The following is a 20,371-nucleotide window of genomic DNA, read 5'->3' as shown; positions in this document are numbered from 1 at the left end:
AGGCAGAATGAACTGTGTTTAAACCAAGTCTGACAGATGCTTGTCTAACCTGTTTGTGAGATGCTGAATCTCCTTGCTTACTGCTTTCTCAGCCATTTTATTAGGCAGATTTTCCTATGAGCAATCTGTATTGCTTCCCCCACAGTATACACAGCTGTCAAAGCTGTCAATTTCCCCCCCCTTCTGTTTGCAGCAGCCTTTGTTGGACATGAAAGCTGTTACCATTTCACCCTTTTCTTCTAGAGATAAAACAGTCCCACATCTTTCCTGCAACTTATGTTTCTGAGAGTGGTGATCTTTCTCATGGCTTTCTTCTGATCTCTCTGAGCTAAACTGCTCCAACTGTTAATTAAAAGTGTGGTGCCAAGACTGACTGCAGTACTCTCACAGAGATCTTACCAGATAGAAAAGGATTGATTCAGTTGCCTCATAGATTACATGTAATTCAACTGTCACATTTGTCTCATTCACAGCACAGCTGATTCAATAGTCACCTTGTGATGCATTAAGGCGATGAGTGCTTTAACAAGTAGTGTGTGGCAACAGGGACCAAGATGTGGCATGCCACAGCTGGTGCTGAGCTCATGATTTGCACACCATCCATGTGTCCGATTTCCACCTTGGACCAACTTTAGTCTAGCACTGTAGCCTGCATGCCCACTAGGAGCTGAATGCATTTGGGTCCACCTAAAATACATCTTCTGGCTCACCTTTTGTGGTAAGGAATCTAATTTCATATATTCCAAGATCACTCTGTAATGTAAAGCAAAGCTTGAAATGTGATGATCTGCTTCTACATCTGAGAAGAACTGAAATACTAATGCAAATGCACCCTGTTACACCCGATCCTTTAATTGGAATTCTCCCATGCCACTTGCTCCATCCTTGATTTCTGTAGTGTTTTCTGACTCAGAGCTATGTTGTGCACTTGTCCCTGTTGAATAGCACCATATTTTTTCAAACTGTAGCTTCAGTTTGTCAAGATCATTCTGATATACAGGCTGTCCTCTAACTTGCTTGCAGCCCTTTTCAACTTTGCCAGATTGTCAGCTTTAATGAGTAGAGTGTCTATTCTGGCATCTACGCCACTTAATGAAATTCTGGAATAGGAGTTTTGCCAGAAGAAACCCCCTGTATATCTGCAGTAAGTGCAGTCTTCTATTTTGACAATGGTTAACCGAAAGACTGGAAAATGTTTCTTTTGCTAGTTCCACAGAAGCCTACTTTTTATTAGTTTAATCTAAACTGCATTTTTGTGGTTTGCTTTTGAATTTTTTTTCTAACATTTACCATACTAAAAAGTTTGCTCATGTCGAGTTGTATCACCTCTTTGATTTCCAAGACCTGCTATCCTTTTATAAGAAATAATAGGGTTGGTTTGGAATGACTTATTCTTAATTAATTCATATGCCTCTCATCTGTCTCTTTCTTACCCTTTATTTGCTTCCTCTGTTTGTTTGAGAGTTGTATTTAAATGGATTGAGCCGTAATTCTGCATTTCCTCTTTCTTCTTACATTTAAAAGTAGCTGTAACTGCCTGTCCAGTCTTTCAAAATCTTAGCTCTTCCACACAATTCTTAAAGATAGTTATTTACAACCATAGAAATGCTTCAGTTATCACCTGAACAGTGTGAGATGAATTCCATCAGCCTCACTGATCTTGGGTCACTTAACTCAAGTAAGCATGACCTAATCTCATTCTTCTGTCATTTAGCAAGAATTTCCAGCTCTTTGCTCCTGATGTAAACCCTTCTATCATGGTTGACCCTTCCAGTGTACAAAAAGTGAAATATCCATTACGGAGTTGGCTTTCTTGGAGTCATAGTCAATAGCTTTCTCTCAGTTGAGTGGTGGATCAATTCTCTCCTTGATTTTTTTTAACAGTTTATATTTTTACAAGAAACCTTTTGTTATTCTATATGTACCTTACTAATTATATTTCTTTTTGTGCTGTGGCTTTTCAAATTGCATCAACATATTAGCACAATTCTGTGCTTTTCCATAGATTTTGGTTTATGTGTGTTATTTGACTCTGAAGTTTCGAAGAACTGACAGCTCCAGCCGCATGGCTCTCTTATGGTAGTCCTTGCTCTGCATTGCAATCTTTATGTCTCTGCTTTTAACAGTTTCTTTAAGCAGCTGCCAATCTCCTGACCTAATTTTCTTCTCAAATTGTACTTCTCGTGAAACATCACCTTCCCACCTTCAGAATCTAGTATACTCTGCTTGTTATTCTGCTAGGGGAACAAATCCATTTTTGAGCACTTACTTGATGTTTCTTGGTTGCCTGTGGTGGTTCCAAGCTGTGACAGAAGCTCTGTATTTTCCCCTCTTTTTCCACCCTCTTCTACTGGGATTATGTTCTTTTATCTCTTGATTCAGGGCAAAAGTTTAGAAGACAAAGCAGGATATAAGGACTATGAGAAGAGAAAAGGCCAAAGCATAGCCAGAAATTTGACCCACTGCAATGCAAAAGAAAGGTTTATAAGCAGGTTATGATAGGTTATGGTGTTGTCTACTGTAGCAACTAGTGCCAGGATTTAAAACACTGGTCCATTTATGTTTTTCCTCTTTTTTTCTTTTTTCTTTTTAAGATCATGGTAAGAATTGTAATCCCAAAGGTGGACATAAGGATTATACACACAACAAATATTATGGGACCGTAACTTTAAAAAATGAAGAGTCAAAGGCCTTCTTGCTATGTAAACTAATTATTTTTACTGCTATTTCCATGTAAATAACAGCAAGGATTCTGTTACTCTATGCAAATAATAGATAGTGTTAGGGATGAGAATGGCCTCTCTGAAGCAGCTTGCCCTTGCTCTAGTACAGCATTCTGGAGGCAAATAAAAGTCCTGACATAATACATCTTGCTCATTATATAGCATGCTGAGTCTAGGTTCATATGTGTGAATTCATACACAGAAGTCACGACAACTGTATTTACTGCATATTGCAGCGATTCTATGTAGTAGAATATGGGTATGAGGTCTGTTTTCTAGGATCACCAGTCCAGAAAAACCTTGTTTCTTCATATTTCCAAAGGGTTATTTTTCTATAATGATGCAGAGACTCTTGGATGGACAGTTTGGAGCTTATTAAATTGAGTCCATTGCACAGATGAACTCTAATAGTACCTTGCTGCATGGAGAAGTTAATTCTTCCCTTGGGGTCACTAACCTGCGATGTTTAACTCTGCTTGTAAAATAGTGAAACTGGGATATCTGGGATAAGTGGTTTGGGTTCATACCCTCATCTTAAGCTACCAACATGACTTCTTACACCGCCTCATAACCACACTGCTCTTTTAACACTGGGGATTTAGCTGTTTCTGTTTTCTTTTATTTATTTTTTTTTCTTTTTGGCTTTTATCTCTCTCGTTTTCATTACAGCAAAGATCACCTGAGCTTTCTCACACAGCATCCACATAGATAAGTCCTCAAGCCTCTGCTGGAGGCTTTTTTCAGTCAAAGTTCTGTATCTCTCTGGTCAGGAAGCACCTGGAAGCATGCAGTTCCTTACAGGGATTCAGGAACTTGCTTATATGTAAGCACTCAGGCGGGGCTGAGCACGTGACAACTCATTTCTACAACAGAGCATGTCTCTTCAAAACATTTTGAAAACAGATTCCCGCCATCACTACAGAGAGTAAGCCCTGAACGCTGCTGGACTTGATGTGATTATTTATTTTAATTTTGCTAGGCTCCTGTGAGCTGATCTTGAGTTGGCATTTAAGGTTGAAGTGGTGAAAATAAACCCTTGTCTCATGTCCTGCAGACCTTCCTCATACCTCAGAGCAGACCAAGCAGGTTCAGTCAGTTTTGCTCTCCTGATCCCTCTGTGCACACCTAATCCCTCCCTGCCTGATAGACATGCATCCTTCTCAATCATGGCTGGTCTGCCCTCCTGGTAACCACGGTGCTTTGACAGCATCCTAATGGCATGAACTTATGCTGGTGGCAATAAAGAGCGCTGCCTGTGACCAAAGGTGCCAAAGGCAGTAGACATGGCCAGGATTATTTATTTATTTATTTATTTACTTTACTTTTTAAATATCAAGCCTCTGTTTCTCATTTTTTCCTTTATATTCTACATACCTCTATGTGGGAATGGTGAACTTGAACCAAATAAGTAGATGAGCACAAATGTTTATTTGGATTTATACTTTTTTCTCTGATAATTTTTAGTTTCCCATACTGTCAAGTTCTCCAAATTTAAACAGTTTCTTTCTCGAATAAAGTTAATTCTTCTTATTGTCTTAAATGTTTATTGCATTACTGGCAAGTAGAAGTCATCCCCACCTTCAGGGTTTCTTTTGTAAATAAGACTCCTGCTTTGTCTTGTAATCTATGATCAAAAGGTGTATATTAGACAAAAATGTCTTAATACAGTAAAATTACACATAGTAGCCCATTAAATAGAGTACAAAAAGAGAGAAATTATTACTTTATTTCTTGCATGAATAGTACTGCATCTTTGGAATACTTTATGAAGTATTTCACACATGCCTAATGTACAGTAATCCTGTTGTAACTTGGAAAACAGGTGAAATGGGATTTAAAATTCTCCTGAGAAAGACATGCACACTACTCTGAGGCAGTCCCATTTACTTAAAATTTCATTTTACTATTCCCGCAGAGAGACAAAGAACACACTCTATAAAAAACACTGTTTCTTATAAGCTGACAGCTATGGAAGCAAATCTGCTCTAAATTATAAACTGCATTTTCTGTTTCTTGATACACCTAAAACTAAAAGGCATGTGGCTAAACTGCTCTCCCATGATTAATCCAGTACTTAAACACATAAAGAAAACAGCAGAATAGCTCCAACAAACTTATTACAACAAACTATTCATGAATTTTCTTTCAAGCAAATGAATATCTGCTGTTCTTCTCAGCAGAAAATCCTGGGCTCCAATTTTTGACAAAGCTGATAAAAAATAATTGTTTGAGAGAATAAATCCTCCTATGGAGGACATTGCATTTCCCACATCTTCCCTTTTTATCAGGAGTACACTAAAACTGCCTGGAGGCTCTTCAAACAGATGAAATATAGTCCTAAATAGATGTGCTTAATGTTGTCTAAATCATAGCAAAGTACTGAGAGGGCTGGAAATCTCACCACCTCCAGCTGCTCCCATAAACATGTAAGACCCAGCTATAACTTGAGTAATTTCCTCAGTCTCTTCAGGGCTGTTATTCTATTCTGAGGTTTGTAGGTATTAAGCTTTAATCTAGCCTATTCAACTGCAAGAAGAATGAAAATATTTCTTAAAACACCCGAAGGTGAGCAAGTGGGAGGGAGAGAGAGACCTGCCTACAGTGCAGGGGCACTGGGTTTATCCCAGCTGGCCCAGGAGATGTTCTGAGACCTTGAAAGACATGCTTGCAGATCCACCAGGCATAGAGGCACCTCCTGGATTCCTGCCAAGTGGTTCCCTCACTGTGAAGCTATTCTTTTGAGCATCTTTTATCTGCCATTTAGAGACATTAACAAGTAGCTGCATCTCACAGAGAAATAACACTAGAAATAATGAAGCCTGGCTTCCTAGGGGTTTGTGTTTCTTGACTGATTATAAGTACTGATTGAAACTTTCCAATCACAGGAGATGACTCCTATAACATTTCTTCTCTTGGATTTTAGATATTTCAAATTTATATAGTCACATTATAGTCTTTCATTTTTCAGGACCCTTCTGTGGGGTGTTCAGCTGCCCTTCTTCATGCAACATGAGAAGAAGAGAGCACTCTGCCCTCCTGGTATATTGGTTTGAAATCATCACTAAAAAAATGATTGGGGAAACACACATGAATGTGAGACACTCATGTGCCTCTGCACGAGCAGAGAAATCTCACATCCTACAGAAATCAAAGTAATGGACACCCTAAAAATTTGTGAAGTACACACACCCAAATGCATGTCTGTACCACCAAAAGAGAAGGAAGCAAGTGAGGAACGGCCCTTCAGTTTTGACCCTATGTAATTGTGGTCTCTTGAAAGTAATGGAATTAGCTGAAATTACACCAGCAACCTACCAAAACCAGACCTTCAGAATATTAAAAATGTTAAGAGGCCATGCCCCATATTTATTACGAGCTCCAGGAGAGCATAAGAAGCCTGACTCTCTTCCCATTTACACTAATGCATTGTTGATTTGCAGTTGGCTTGCTTTTGGATCAGGTTGCATAAGTGGGGAAATGAAGCCCAGTTGTTTCATTACACCTTTCACAAAAACAAGGAAGAAGTGGCTCCAGTGGTGCAGTGACAATGTTCTTGATTGTCTTACGCTCTAAGAAATCTGAGAAGTGAGAATATGACGAAATATTTAAGGAAACGGAGCATGAATGTGAAGTTTTCTTGCCAAAACAAATAAATGTGGATTTGCAACATTTCTGGAAAGGGGCCAAGCAGATTTTACAGGAAGTTCATTAATCTGTGTTTAAAGACATATGATTGGACAATCCAATGCAGTGGATAACTTCATCGGTCCCCTTACTCACTTGATGTGAAGTGTACTAATTGCATTTACTTGCTCCTTTTGGTTTCCTTTCTTTATTTTATGTGGACTTGAATATTTTCCTCTCTCACTTGACTGATTTTGAGTGGCATCTGCAGAGACATGCCTGCCTCCAGGACAAAATAAACACTGATATTTTCAGAAGAAATTATTCCTCAAAAAAAACCAACCAAAAACCCAAAAACAAAATTAAAAAAACAAGACAGTGAGATAGATATTTTTATATGCTGTTGCATTTTTCAACATGGAAAAATTCTTATCAGGCAATCTTTGAAATTCTTCTCAAGATGGAGAAAGTTCCCCTTGTTACTGAGCCACTGATTTCAAAACTCTTTAAAAAATAACCTTAAGCTACAGGCTTTGAAAATTAATTGCTGAGAAGCCTGAATTTAGAAACATGCTTTTAAAACAGAAAAAACCCCAGCGATGGGATTAGTAAAAAATTGACAGAGCTGTTCAGGGCAGCATCCTATACTGAGAAATTGAAAGATCTAACATTTATTTTTGTTTTTATTTTTTGACCAAAGCTCCCTTTGAGTTCAGCCCAGGTTTTTCAAATGCCCAAGCTGCTGCTGGTGATTCCCGCCTGGCAAGCAGGGATGGGTGTGCACAGCAGTGAGTCACTAGCTTGTCTCCCAGCTGAGATGTTGGTACAAATGACACCTCTCTGCCAGGGTACTGCCTTGAGGCACTGCCCTTGGGGCACAGCACTGCCACCAAATTGCTATGAGGGCAGCCAGTTAGCCTGTGCCACTGCTGGGGGACAGGAATTCTTACAAAACATCTCTTAAAAATCCCTGTGTGCCAGGGGCTGCAGCCTTCAGAGAGAACTCACCCTGATTTCTGTCTTTTGCTTACTCCTGGGTCTCAGTCAAGGTCACTGGGTATCTCATGTTCCTACCCCTGTGAAATATGTGGGGTCAAGGCAGAAGTCACTCTTGGTTCTCTATGTCAAGACCATGCAATAAGCAAGAAAGGAGTGAAGGAAAAGGTGGATATTCAGAACAGAGACAAATGGAAATCTTCTTAGTAAACTTAGCTGAAGAGCAAATAAGAGGGTGCCAGGAGGTCTGAAACAAAGTGTCATGCTGCTTTTGTAATTGCCTAATTGGACAAAATAATTCCCTCCTGCAGGGTGACCCTCTCTTGCATCTCCACCAAGGAAATGCAATACAAAATAAGGAACTGAGTTTTCAGAATAAACCCATTGTCTTTATTGAATTACCATTTTATGCTATTATGATTATTGCATAATTATCCACTTGTTGTGGGTACTCATGTCTTTTTATACATTTCCTGCTCTCACAGTCATCATAGCATGGGACCGCCCCAGAGAAGCCCTTTGTCAAACATTCCTCTGCTTCAATGCCAGGAAGTGTTTTGCTCTTTGGCAATCAACTTCTCCACTTAATTTCTTAGTTCTTAAGGCTTGTTTATCTAGAGGCCTCCAGAAACTTGCTCACATAGCTGGCATTACTAAAGGTGGCAGGCAACGGTAAAACACTTTGATCCCAGTCCTCAGGTGCTGTAACTTGTCTGAATTGGATGGGTGAGCCTTTTCACCATTGATCAAGCAGTTTGTAGCAGATTATCATAATTAAGCACCTTTGAAGTGCCAAGTTACATGAAGCTCTGGAGCAGTTCAGGTTTCAGAACTCAAATCAAATTCATTAATATTCTCATTTTTTAGGGATATCGTGCTCTTTATGAAGTGGTTTTTCTGCACATTCTTATTTGTCCTGGTGAGGCTGCTCCACTTGGGAAAAGCACATGAAGGGAAATCATCCAGAGCTAAGAACCTGTCCTCACTCCTGATTTAATCCTAACCTCATGTTTTCCTAACCTAGCCATGGGAGCTGCATCTCCCAGTGGAAGGTTAGACCTAGCCTTGCTTCTGAACCAGGCTGATCTGTGTCACTCTGCCCATGCAACAAACAAGGCAGCTCAGCCAAGCATCAGAAGAGCAGTCCCAAGCCAGGTAGCCTGAGTCTGTCTCCAGCATACTGCCACCACCAAAGTTAGAGCATTTTTCTGGTAACCCCACCAGGAGAGACATTGCCTCAACAGTTTAGTAAAATAAAAAAAATTAGCTTAAAGTCACCTTTGCAATTGTGCTTCCAGGGCTGTACTCAGTAGTCCCTGTGAAGTTGGGAGGAAGCTTTGTCTGTTCTCTAATTAATGCTTCTGCTGCCAGCTATTCCCACTCCTCCTCTGTTTCCAAGAGGTACCCGTGTAACCAGTGCTTACCCGAGCGCCACCCGCTGCCTGGCGCAGTCCCACCACCCTGCCCAGACATCCATGGCTGGGAGGAGAGAGTTGTTGGGAGCCCAGGAAGGGCTCATGAGGACATTTGGGAGTGCACCCATTTCTCACAGCCCTGCCTACAAACATCTAATAAGTGAATTTACTGAGTATTTTACTGGCAGTTCTCTCACTAAGGGGAGTACATGTTGGAGAAATTTTGAAAAAGAAGAAAGTAGCTCTTTCTAAACAGTGATGTCAAAAGAGGAAAAAAAACCCCAGTATTTTGTTGCAGAACATGCAGGGACAAAAAGCTCCCCACATCTGAACTGCAATAAGGATGCAAATGTGACATTTAAATACCTGTCCCTACCTTTTCTTCCCAAAACCCAGCTTTTGAACCCCAAAGTCAATAGACATTAAAATAAGAATACAATAAAAATAAAGTCAAAATGCCCATGCCTCTGAAATGTCCCACAGAAAATAAGATATTGAAAATGTTGCAGTTCCACTCTGCTAGCTCAGCAAACAAGATGAGAATGGAAGAAATATTGGCTCAAATCTTGAAGTTACCAAATAAACAGGTTTAAATAGAAATAGACTGGGAAGCAGTGAAAGAGACTTTAAAATATGTAATTACTAATTACTCTGCCTGAAAGTGTCAGTTGCTGTCTGTATTTTTGAGAGACTGGGTTTATAGGGAGCATCCAATGCCCACGCTGATGGGGTTTTTACTTTGGAGTAGCTCTGGTCTGGTTCTGTGAGCTTAATTGCAATTAGCTGTGAGATTGTTTTGCTCCACCCATGAGCAGCCAAGATTGCATGTCCCCAGCTGCTCTGCAATGTGAGGCACAGAATGATACATGGTGGAGGGCAGCAGATTCATTCCCAAGTGAGCTCCTGCTCTGAAATCAACCACTAGTGCAGGCTACACACTTTGTTAGTAATTTCTCAACACAAAGTAGCCCCTTCATCTGGTTATCATTTCTGCCTGTAACTAAGAGAAGAAAAGACATACCATCTGCCAAAAAATGTACAAATACGAAAAGTGCTTAATATATATTTATAAGAAAATTCCAATAAGGAGCAAGAAAACACAGCGATGCTTGTTTTCTCAATGACTATTGCAGTATTTTGGTATGTAGTTACAGTGCTACTTCATGTTAGTCTGAATCATTACTATTAACAAATCTAGGAGCTTCACAAAGGCCACATCTAAAAAAGAATTTTCATCTTCCACTAATTGCATCATTTTATGAAGTCTTAACAGACTCAAAAAAATTGGCCTACAGTCTGAGTGACAGTTTGTGTTGCAGATTTAGAGAGGATATGAAATTTTCCTATATCAAAGCTGAAGAACAGTTCTGACAGCTGCAAATGTTCTCTGAATTAATAATGTGGAGCTGGTATAAGACAATGTTTAAGAAAAATCCATTTCTTTCTGCAGCATTGAAGCCCCTTGCTTATAAAATATTAAACAGGATTAAAATTGGTATGCTGCTTGAATGGGAAGAGAAAACTTGAAATCCACATATGAATCCAGAAGTGAAAAGAATCATTAGTTCCAACTTTTATAAGGGATAACTTATAATTCGGGGTAAAACAACACCCTGCCCTTGCTACTAAAATTCAAACTGATATTTTGGCTCTGGCATAGGAAAGAAAATCCACTTTCTATCTTCATCATTTAAGCCCCACTGACCAACCCTTATTTGCAGAAGCTTTCTTCACTTTAACTATAACAAACACCTCTGGAAGATTAAGTAAGCTTGCTATCTGCTGTGTAAGCTCTCTGAATATTAATTGACAAATCTGAAGTTCTGGTTTGAAGTTCACCTTCAGAAATGAGAGAGATCTATATCATCTGTGTAAAACTCACCTGTGCACTCACCTGACGCAGTCCCCCTAAGCAGCTGGTGAGATGCTGTATGTGCTGGACCAAGAGAAACCTCAGGAGCTGCAGAGAGGTCCTACTGCCTGGAGCAGACACAGAAACAGCCCAGCTGGTATTTATCTCATGGAAGCCAGGGTGAATGCACAGGGCAGGAATATCTGAGGGGATGTTGCAAGCCTTTTCTGTCTGCGCGGGTTGAAAGAACTTCCCGTCAAAGTCTCAGGAAAAGTTCCAGCCTTGTATTTACAGCTGAGATGAAGCTGTGGTTGCTTTTGTCATGCTGGCACTGACTTGCCCCTTGGCTATTTGCCAGGCCTAAGGTTTGGCTTCCTTTCCCTACTCTTGGAAGACTAACCAGAATTGCAGAAGCCAGCAATTTTGTAGAAGCACAACAGCAAATATTTGCCTGGAAGGAGAGCTGTTTCCTTCTGTCATGGCTCTCCTGTGCCATTCCACCTGTAGGTAAGGACAGTAAGGTTGCCCCATTGGGATGAAAGGAAAGAGAAAGGAATTGGCATGGGGATGGTTGAAAGTAGCTGATCTCTGAAATTCTCTAGATATTCTTCAAAAGGGCAGCTGTCCTATGGACCCAGTCTGTGATGGATAAGTGTTGAGAAATGAGTCTTTAAGGGATAAGCCACTGTGTAGATGAAAATTTTGTGATGTTACATATCTGTTTGAAATGGGACGTAATTCCAAACAGATGAATTGAGCATCATTGAACTAGATAATAATCCAGATAAGAGCAAGGGGCTAAGAGACTCCCACTAGCACTGAAATTTTATAAGTTTGAAAAATGAATTGAAGGGGATTTAAATAATATAGCACTCTAGACTTGCAAGCAATGTCTGACATTAAAGAGGAAGATAGTAAAAGAAAAATGTTTTTACACAGTCTTCACTTTAGGAAACTTACTGGAAACTAATTAGAAAAACACACTAAGAAGGAAGAGTCATAGAAAATATAAAACACAGAGGTAATTTCTAAAAACAGAAAGAAAGGACAAGAAGAAATTTCATTCAGAACAGTCTGTGACTGCACTAGGGCTGAAGAAAGTGTATTTGAGAGTTTGAGTTCTAGAGAAGAGATCAGGTCCTGTCTGAGATTTAGAACAGAAATAGCCTGTGTCACTTTGTATACTGTGACAAAAAGCACAAACCAGTGTGATGCCTGAACAACTGGAAGAGATCCAGGAACTGAAGAAGGTGATATCAATTTGAAAGAGCTTGGAAGATACAACAAGGTGCACCTGGCATATGCCAAGTGTACGACCTGGCTCAGAATGTCCACTGAGGCAGTGGATGTGCCTGGGGATAACCAGTGTGATGCTCCTTTTCCGGTGACCCTTATATGAAGATGCTGCCAAGAATTGTGTTATTACACTTAAATTAAAGGGAATGGAGAGGAACAGAGTTGGCTTGCAGAGTTTAAAACCACAGAAGATATATGAGAAATAAATGTACAAATTCATAATATATGGGAAAAAGGGCAAGTGTTATGCAGTTCAGTGCATCAAGTTGATCTAAGCATTGAGTTCCTGTGTAATAATGAGCAAAAAAAATCTGAAAATAATTAGAAGCTATTTTCCAGTGGATAAATACCTTATGAATACTGAAAAAAAAGCAGGAAAGCATTGAATTGTCCAACAATTCCCACACCTGTGTGATGCCTCCACATTGTCAAGCAGTGCTTTTAAGAAGAGCTGGATATACTTGTTGATCTGGAACGACTGGAAGAACAGACAGAATAGTTCTCGTAGTTATAGGAAAGATGAATGAAACACCCTGTTTGTCCATTGATAGGCCTGAAGAAACAAAACAGGTCTGTTACACTACGGAGAGGAGATACGGTCAGTGACAAGTACCTCTGTCCCCTGTAAATCACGGAGGTCCTGGTGGGTGTTCGTAGTAGCAAAAATAAAAGAGGGTTTTTTTGTTAACTTTTTGAAACATTTGTGAGATGCACTGTTTTCTCAGATGTGTGTTTAGGCTGCATTTGGCACTTGAGGCAAAACGTGATAAATTTTGCAAACCTTTCAGATTAGTAAGACTTATACAGATGACATTTAGATTTGATGAAAAAATACTGTCTCAGAGCAGCCCTGGAAAGAAACTTTGCTTCTGGGCTGAAGGTGGACAAGCAACACTGTAAATACCATGTAACACAAATAATAATAATCTTTAAAAAAACTAGCAAAACCCCAAGTAGATCATCAGAAAATATTCAGCAGTTTGTATTCTCCAAAAGTATTGGGTGCTGAATTATAAAGAGAAATATGTACCTAATGTAGCTTCTTGAGAGCACTGTTGTGATCATCTCACATGCAATTATTGAAAAAAATGAGAAACAGGAGGAATTAATTAGACATTTCAGGCCTTAAAATAAATCATCCATGGAGGATTTCAGGGCATATGTTGATGTGGTCATTTTAAACAGCGTGGGAAAAAAAAAAAGAGAGATAGCAGTAGTTTATGAGTTAAAAAAAACTTAGGTATACTCATGGGGGGAAAAAAAGAAGATTTAGTCTTAGTTATGGAAATAAACAAACCCATACATTTTTATTTACTGAAGGCCAGTGCTGTTTGAAACTGGTTATAAATCATCAGGAATTACCAGAGCCTGGCCAATGGCTATTTTTCATTATTTTTCAGTTATGGAGTGTGACTTGCACCTTCAATATATCCTTGAAATTGCAAGCTGCATTTCTAGAGTTTTTGTCACTGCAGCCAAGTCTAGAGAGATATTTTCTCATCACTCTTATTGCAACAATAGCTAATGAGGCTAAGAGTCTTCAGAAAATAGTTCATATCATTGAATGCAAGATTGAATTTAGCCTGAAAACATGAGAGCAGTGAAGTCGAAAGTACTACTGGGGAAGATCTTCCAAAGCATATGTGCCAATAATTTCAAGATTCAAATGCATAAAGAAAAGACCAGGGACATGGGAGGGGTGTGCTCTACTTTGTGTCCATCTCTGGCGTCCTTATACATGTTTGAGCGCTCATCTCTCACACTTCACCCTTCCTTTTTCTTTTTTTTTCGTTTGTTGTTTCCTATCATCACTTGTCTGTGCTCCTTTTTTTAAGGAAAAGAAAAAAAGAGCAATGGTGTTGCAAAGCTGCATGTTGTTTGTAGGAGGTTGTTTCCCCAGGCTCATAGTTACTGTGGAAGAAGAGATGACAACCTTCTAAAAAAACCCAGAAGGGAAAAGGAGGCACAATGCATGTCACTTTGTGCTGCAAAATCTCCATCAGACAGCAAACTCACGCTGGGACCAGGGAGATCCAGGACACACAGCTAGGATGGCTGTCCCTGAGAGAAGCAGTCCTGGTGCCCTAGGGGAGCCAGCATGCCCACAGGGATGCCACAGGGCACTTCAGAGGCTGATGGAAATTTACTGATAAATGCAGCCTCAAGGCTGCTGATAGACATTTGTATCCCTCTGTTATATCACTGTTTGAAATATACTTGGTTTTATGTTTTCCTTGGCAGGGAAGGTGTAGTCTTGGGAATGTACATTTAAGTTTTAGCATCTGAAAAAAAGTTCTGGCTATAGCTTTGTAAGTGCTGCCTTTGTTATGTGCAGCCTTCACAGACAGAAGAACATAATTTTGCTGGGGGTTTATTCTGAGGTCCAAAATTACACAGGTATTCAGGATGGAAATCAACACTTTTTTGAGGATTTATGCATTAGAGATGGCAAACACCACAAAGCACACTAGTTAACCCAAATCTCAGACATGCCAGAGTAAATTGATTTCTCCCTGAAAACCGCTCCCTGAAGGGTACAGAGTAGCATGGTTTAAACATAACCTTTGTCCTATATTCTGTGTCCCTATCGTGGCATTTCTGTACAAAGCATAGTTTCGTGAGAGTGAAGTACTGATTCCTGTTTAGGGGTAACTGACTTGACATGAGCTTTCCCAGAAACAGGAAAAAAAATTACCCTTCACAAAATCACAGATAGAGGTGTCACTTTTAAATCCATGGATTTCCCATACAATAGAATTGTCTTTGATTGGAAACAATTCAGCATACTTTCAGTGAAACTTGATTAAAAAAAAAAAAAGTGTTTAGGACACAGATAATATTTCCATTTCAAATAAAGTCAACAACATTTCTTTCTTGAATTTTGTTTGACACTGTTTCATGTGATGGTTCACTTGCTTCCTTGTGCTCAAACTCAAGCTGTTGACTGTCAGTGTTTGCTGTCAATTTCGACGGGGTTGGACTATCCAGACCATTCCTGAACATAAGCTCCAGAACTTTTGACAGCTTAAGATTTCTTTCTTGCACAGTACTTTATCCATGAAGCCTGTGAGGAAAGCACTGGGCATGCAAGCAGGTGAGCAATACAGGTCACTTGAAGTTGCATACCAAGATAAACAGCATTTCATAAAGTACTCAGCAAGTGTAAACATGAGCCAAAAACATACACACAGAGATGAGCTGTTGTGTGACCAGATATTCCAAGTTACGGAACAGGTGTTTTTGGATGAGACAGTAATTTCTAACTTCTTTCTTTCTGTATAAATCACTAACCTCATCCAGCCTGTCCATGCTTCATTTTGATCATCTTCTAAGAAAGAATTTGAGAAGTGAAGGACATGAGAAGGGGAATAATTTTTCTTGTCAGAAGTGAGACTGACACAGGGATGAAAGTCTGTAATGGCTGAAACACCTTTCCATTTTTTGTTCTCAGCTTGGCTGAAGCCAAATCCTAGTTTGGAATTCTTCCTCTAAAGTTAATGTTTTCAAAGGAACTACACTCAAATATGTGTGAGATGTCTCAGGTTTTTATTGTGTCTCATTAGTTTTCAATGCACATGTGAAGATCAGTAAAGATCCTGGAGGGACCTCTTATAATACTGTCAGTAGGAGATGGGAAAATGTAACTGTGTAAGCTTTTACATTCTTAGTGTTATTTTCTATTTTTTGGCTACCTGCAATTTGATTTTAAGTGGGGATTAAAGGCACCGAAGACACATGCAGCTAAAATATCACAGGTTCTTTATGCTAAATAAAGGTAATTTTGTTCAGCTGGTGTTTATCGCCTATTCACAGAGTGACACTTTCATTTCTGAGATGATAATAACCATTCAGTATCAGCATTCTTTGTTGTTTCAGCAGATAAAGTTACCCTGTGACCAGAGATAGCTGTTGTGTATGTGTTTGTGAAGGCTGCTCTGGTTTCCTGTTGCATTCAAGCTTGTTGCTTAATTTCTAAACAGTCTTTCCTTAAATAACAGCGAAGAATGTGACACTATTGTTCACTTAGTTTCTGGGAACATATTCTGCTGGTGACAGTGCCTACCAGGAGGCCAAAATATCCCCCAAGGTAGTTACTGTCTGATGTAGAGAAATATGCAGGACTAACTTTAACTTCCTAGCCTTTCACAGATAAATCATACTGTGATTTTATGAGATGGAACGCAAAATACTTGTTGCAAGTATTCTGGGAAGAACACCCAGGTACAGTTAAAAAAGAGCATAAAGTAAAGCACACTGAAATATTTCAGTCAATGGCCCAAAGCAAAGCCTAGATTATGATCAGACTGATCCATTCTGGAGTTGGAAAGGTGTATTTTTCCTTGGGCTGTGGGGAGGTATGAACATTGCATAAAAGTAATGGTGTCACACTGGGACTGCTTTATTTCTGTAGAGTGTCCTCAACAGCTGGAAACACCATAGTTTGAAGCCCACGAGAATGGGTGCTGTATTTTAGGTTGTGTGTTAATGTCCAATATAATTTCAAAATGATGCTAGGAAGAAAAGGTGAGTTTAAGAAACATTTATTTACAGACCATGCCTTTGAGCTGAAATCTGCCTAGGCTGTATTGACTAGATCTTTATGGTCTACGAGCCATATGTGTCCAATAAGTCATTCCAATATATCTAGTGATTTTTCTTGAAAGAATTTACAAATATCTGTAAGTCAGCGATGATGATTCTTCCTGCTTTATACTTCTAGCTGAAATTGCTTCCATTTCGTGAAGCTGAACTGTCATATTTAGAGGAGGTTAACAAGGGATGTTTGATGTTTTCTGAAAAGATTAATATTGCTTTTGAATATTTTTATACCTGAAAAATTTTGTAGACCCTTCAGCTGAAACTGTTTTTAAAACTTCACTTAACCTTCCCCCTCCTCCCCCCCCCACTCCCCCCCCATTGTATCCTTTTCCCACATTTGGGATGCAACAATATTCTGAAATTTAGAACTGCTTGTGAGAGAGAAAATAGGCTGTAGAATTTCTGTCCATAACCATTCCAGATTATTGTACCCTATTTATGTAATGTCTTTACAGCTACTGTCTAGCTAATTAAAAAAATGAGCCGCAAGGATAACAGCAGCATAGAAATGTAGAAAGATCAACTGGTCAGTTTTATGGACTTGGAAAGAATACAAAAGCCTCAAATCCATTTTGAGCAGCTCACCCCAGCAGCAAGATACACTACTGGCATAGCCAGACTTTTTACTGAGTTCCATAGCTGACAAAATTACCCCTTCTGCCAAAATGCTCAAACATATGACCAAGTCACAGGAGCTGAACAAATTACTCTGTATCAGTTTAGCCATGCTACCTTTGCAAGTCCATGCTCTTGACTTACTCCAGTAAATGCTACCATACCAGTCTAAATGTCTTCCTCTGAGCCCTGCAGGCCTAAGTGCCCCATCTGACCAAGTCTGACTGCATGTGCATAGTGTTTGTGTCTTGCTTTAATCTTTCCCGACACTTTATATAAATAAATTTTCCAGACACAGACGTCTTAATATATATTCCTTTGTATCATCCATAACAGGAAGAACTTGAAATGCATCATTTTTCTTCTAGGCTAGTTAGACATACAGAATCTATTTTTGTTTCCCTTCTTTTTCTTTGATTTCCTTTTGAAAATGGGGACTTCATTATCATGTAGGCAATAGCCAACAGACACAGACAGAAATAAATTTAACATTTAGTCAAGGAGAAATAATTTTGATATTTTTATAGCTGTGCTCCCTTTAGAAGGGTAGAACTTCTTTTCCAGTGATACATTTATGATATTATAATTAATCAGAGAAAAAGAAATTGTACTGCATTATGAAAGAAAGCAATAAGGTGGAGACATGAAGATGAATAGGCTACTTAAGTGAGTAAATGATTTCTAGTGCCAGCCTGACAATGACATAGAGGACTTGAGTGTCTGTAGTGCTATCAGGTCCCTCAGACTCCCCTGTAGTTTTATTCAGGGCTTTTGAGGGCTTATGACATTACTGGTCATCATTACTGTGCTTGGCCACCAAGCAGAAGAGGAAGTTATTTGAGCAACACAAGATGCTGGTTTCACTGAGTAAGATGAGTTTCATTGGAAAGGATGAGTTTGAGTTCTTCAGAAATGATTGTGAGCTGTTATTAAATGACATAATTCTTCCAAAAGGTCTTGCTTTTGATTGTGGCACAACAAACGTTCTATTCTCAAAGTCTCTTCCTTTCACGGTTTCCTCTCACTGACCCTACAGCACTGACCATTCTCTCTCTGCTCCTCTTCTCCTTCTTCTACATTCCCTGTCCTTTCAACTCCTTTTAAAGTACGCTTACTACTAGCAGTGATTTCCCTGGTTTCATCAGACACTCTCCCAGCCACATAAAGGTTATTTTTGTGAAGGTGGTGTTTACACCTAACTCAGTGAAGTGGGAATGGGAGGTCTCCCAGAACAAGTTAGGATGCAGACGTTCAGGTTTCACAAGAAGCATTTCACAGACAGGTGAATATGGACATAAAAACATGCTGACAGCAGCTCTGTATATGAGAGACTGTACATGAACAAGGGGAAAATTTCTGTCCTCCATTCCCCCAATCTACTTCGTTATTTAGAAAAATCAAAACATCAACAGTCAGAAGGTTCAGGTAGACTGTATTTGATGCTAATAATGGGACTGGAAACACAATTGCAGTAAAGCTATTTTCATCTTGACCATTCTCATCTACATCCTTTTATTTCTGTGAGAAGTTATTTAAATGTGTGCATATACCTCAGACGAGTACTCTGTGTTTTGCATTTTTTTAAAGAATGTCAGGAAGTTGCAATAAACATCTCCATGAAATCTGCTTAATAAGAATTTTCAGAAGCATTTGTCATATTTCTGCTGGCAAAGTCAACCAAAGACTAATTTTAGCAATGTGGAAAGCTGCTTCTATTGTGACAAAAATTATGGCCTAAGGGACAGAGCCACCCCCTCTAGAAATGAATACTTACAAAACCACATTTCTGTCAACAATCTGATGGTAATGCCATGGGAAGTTACTAATGGGAAAGCAGAGATGTCAGAATAAAAAGTGTTCACCTTCTCTAAACCAAGGAGGCTTTATTTATTCTTCCAAGCAATAGGCACAATTGAACTGTCTCTCTGAAATCTCTGTCTCCTATAGATGATATGCTTGGTTTAGTACTAACTTGTACTTCAACTTCTGTCTCATGTACTTGGTATTTTTTGGCATCAGGTAGACCTTATTCTCCAGGGAATAACGACTTTCTTAATCTATTTTTGTGTTGCATCCACAATTACAACTAAGCAGTATAGGTACCGAATACACAAGAAAAAACCCTACACCACGTATTTTGTATGGGCTGAAAAATGAAAACTTACATATCAACACAAGTATTAATTCAGGTATTAGCAGTCTAATCAGAGTGTTCTTATGAGTTTCATTTTGTGAAAACCAACACTTCAAATTTTCCAATTATTACAGCTCACTCCCAATCATAATGCAATTGATGCTAGTACCCACCAATTTCCTCATCTCCACCCCTTTATCCAGCATTATGCTCACCCTTCTTCTGTTGGTCCTCAAGAAGCAAGGGAGAGGGTTCTGGCAAGTTGTTAGTGTCCCGGGTTCTTCACTGGGAGAAGTATGGTGCTGCTGAAGATTTCTTCCATCTTACTCTAGGATCAGTGTGGGGCTACTTTTATATGGTTCTCAGCACGTACTGCACGTTACTCTTTCCTCAATGGTCCACAATTCCTCTTTATATCTATATATACTATTTATAGTATGTTTTAATTACCTGTCTTGAATATTTGTTCTTTGCTCCCTTTGTTATCTCTAAAGCCAGTTTTACCAGCCTCCCATGGGCTTAATGACCAGTAATTGACTATTACTAATTTGTTTATAGCCCAGGAGCGTCTGGTTTCATCCCGTCTCCACACTTTGAGCACCTCTCCTGTAATCTGTTACTTGTATAATCCTCTACACCAGTTTCATTTCAGATCATAGCTGCCTCTATGCGAAGCAGCTACTGCTCCTCTCCTATCTGTTACATACAGAAATAGCAAAAGTATCATAAAAATAGGCATTAAAATACACAAACCTAGAAAGCTAAGCTAAAATTTAAACAAATTAGGTAATATTCACCTGGCAGGTAAATCATTTTTGGTACAGCTCACTGAGGTAAAACGAAGGAAAAGGCAGTCCAGGATAATATAAAGTCATCCTGACGTGTCCTAGCTCCCAGGCTTTGGAGATGTAATACAAAGTTTTTGGGATCCTACTCACAATGGCAATGCCCTGCTTGTCAGGCTGTGCTGCTCTGCCCTATTGAATCAGGCAAAGGAGTCTTGGCCATGGGATTCATCAGCCCTATGAGGTGAGATCCAAAGAGAACACCCTGGAAGAGATGGGTTCTTATGTTCCAGGTTAGTTTGAGTTGTCTGAGAACTTAGAGCTGTGGTTCC

The 20,371-nt window shown here is 39.3% G+C and overlaps 1 protein-coding gene across 3 annotated transcripts in view; it reads right to left on the bottom strand.

The window, feature by feature from the left end:
• Positions 1-19,614, bottom strand: part of STEAP4 (STEAP4 metalloreductase) — a 28,699-nt gene extending 9,085 nt beyond the window's left edge. The window contains exon 1 of one of the 3 annotated variants that reach the window (XM_042044145.1): positions 19,470-19,614. The gene's annotated coding sequence lies outside the window, so the exon portion shown is untranslated. Of the gene's footprint in view, positions 1-10,640; positions 10,821-19,469 lie in introns of those variants that run through there. The other 2 variants (XM_042044143.1, XM_042044144.1) reach the window with 2 other exon arrangements.
• Positions 19,615-20,371: the final 757 nt, after the last annotated feature.

Source organism: Corvus kubaryi, unplaced genomic scaffold (genome assembly GCF_017639235.1).
Source record: "Corvus kubaryi isolate FWS band 111438036 unplaced genomic scaffold, C.kubaryi_AGA036_p1.0 37398, whole genome shotgun sequence".
NCBI lineage: Eukaryota > Metazoa > Chordata > Aves > Passeriformes > Corvidae > Corvus > Corvus kubaryi.
This window is presented reverse-complemented; position numbering and strand designations above follow the sequence as displayed.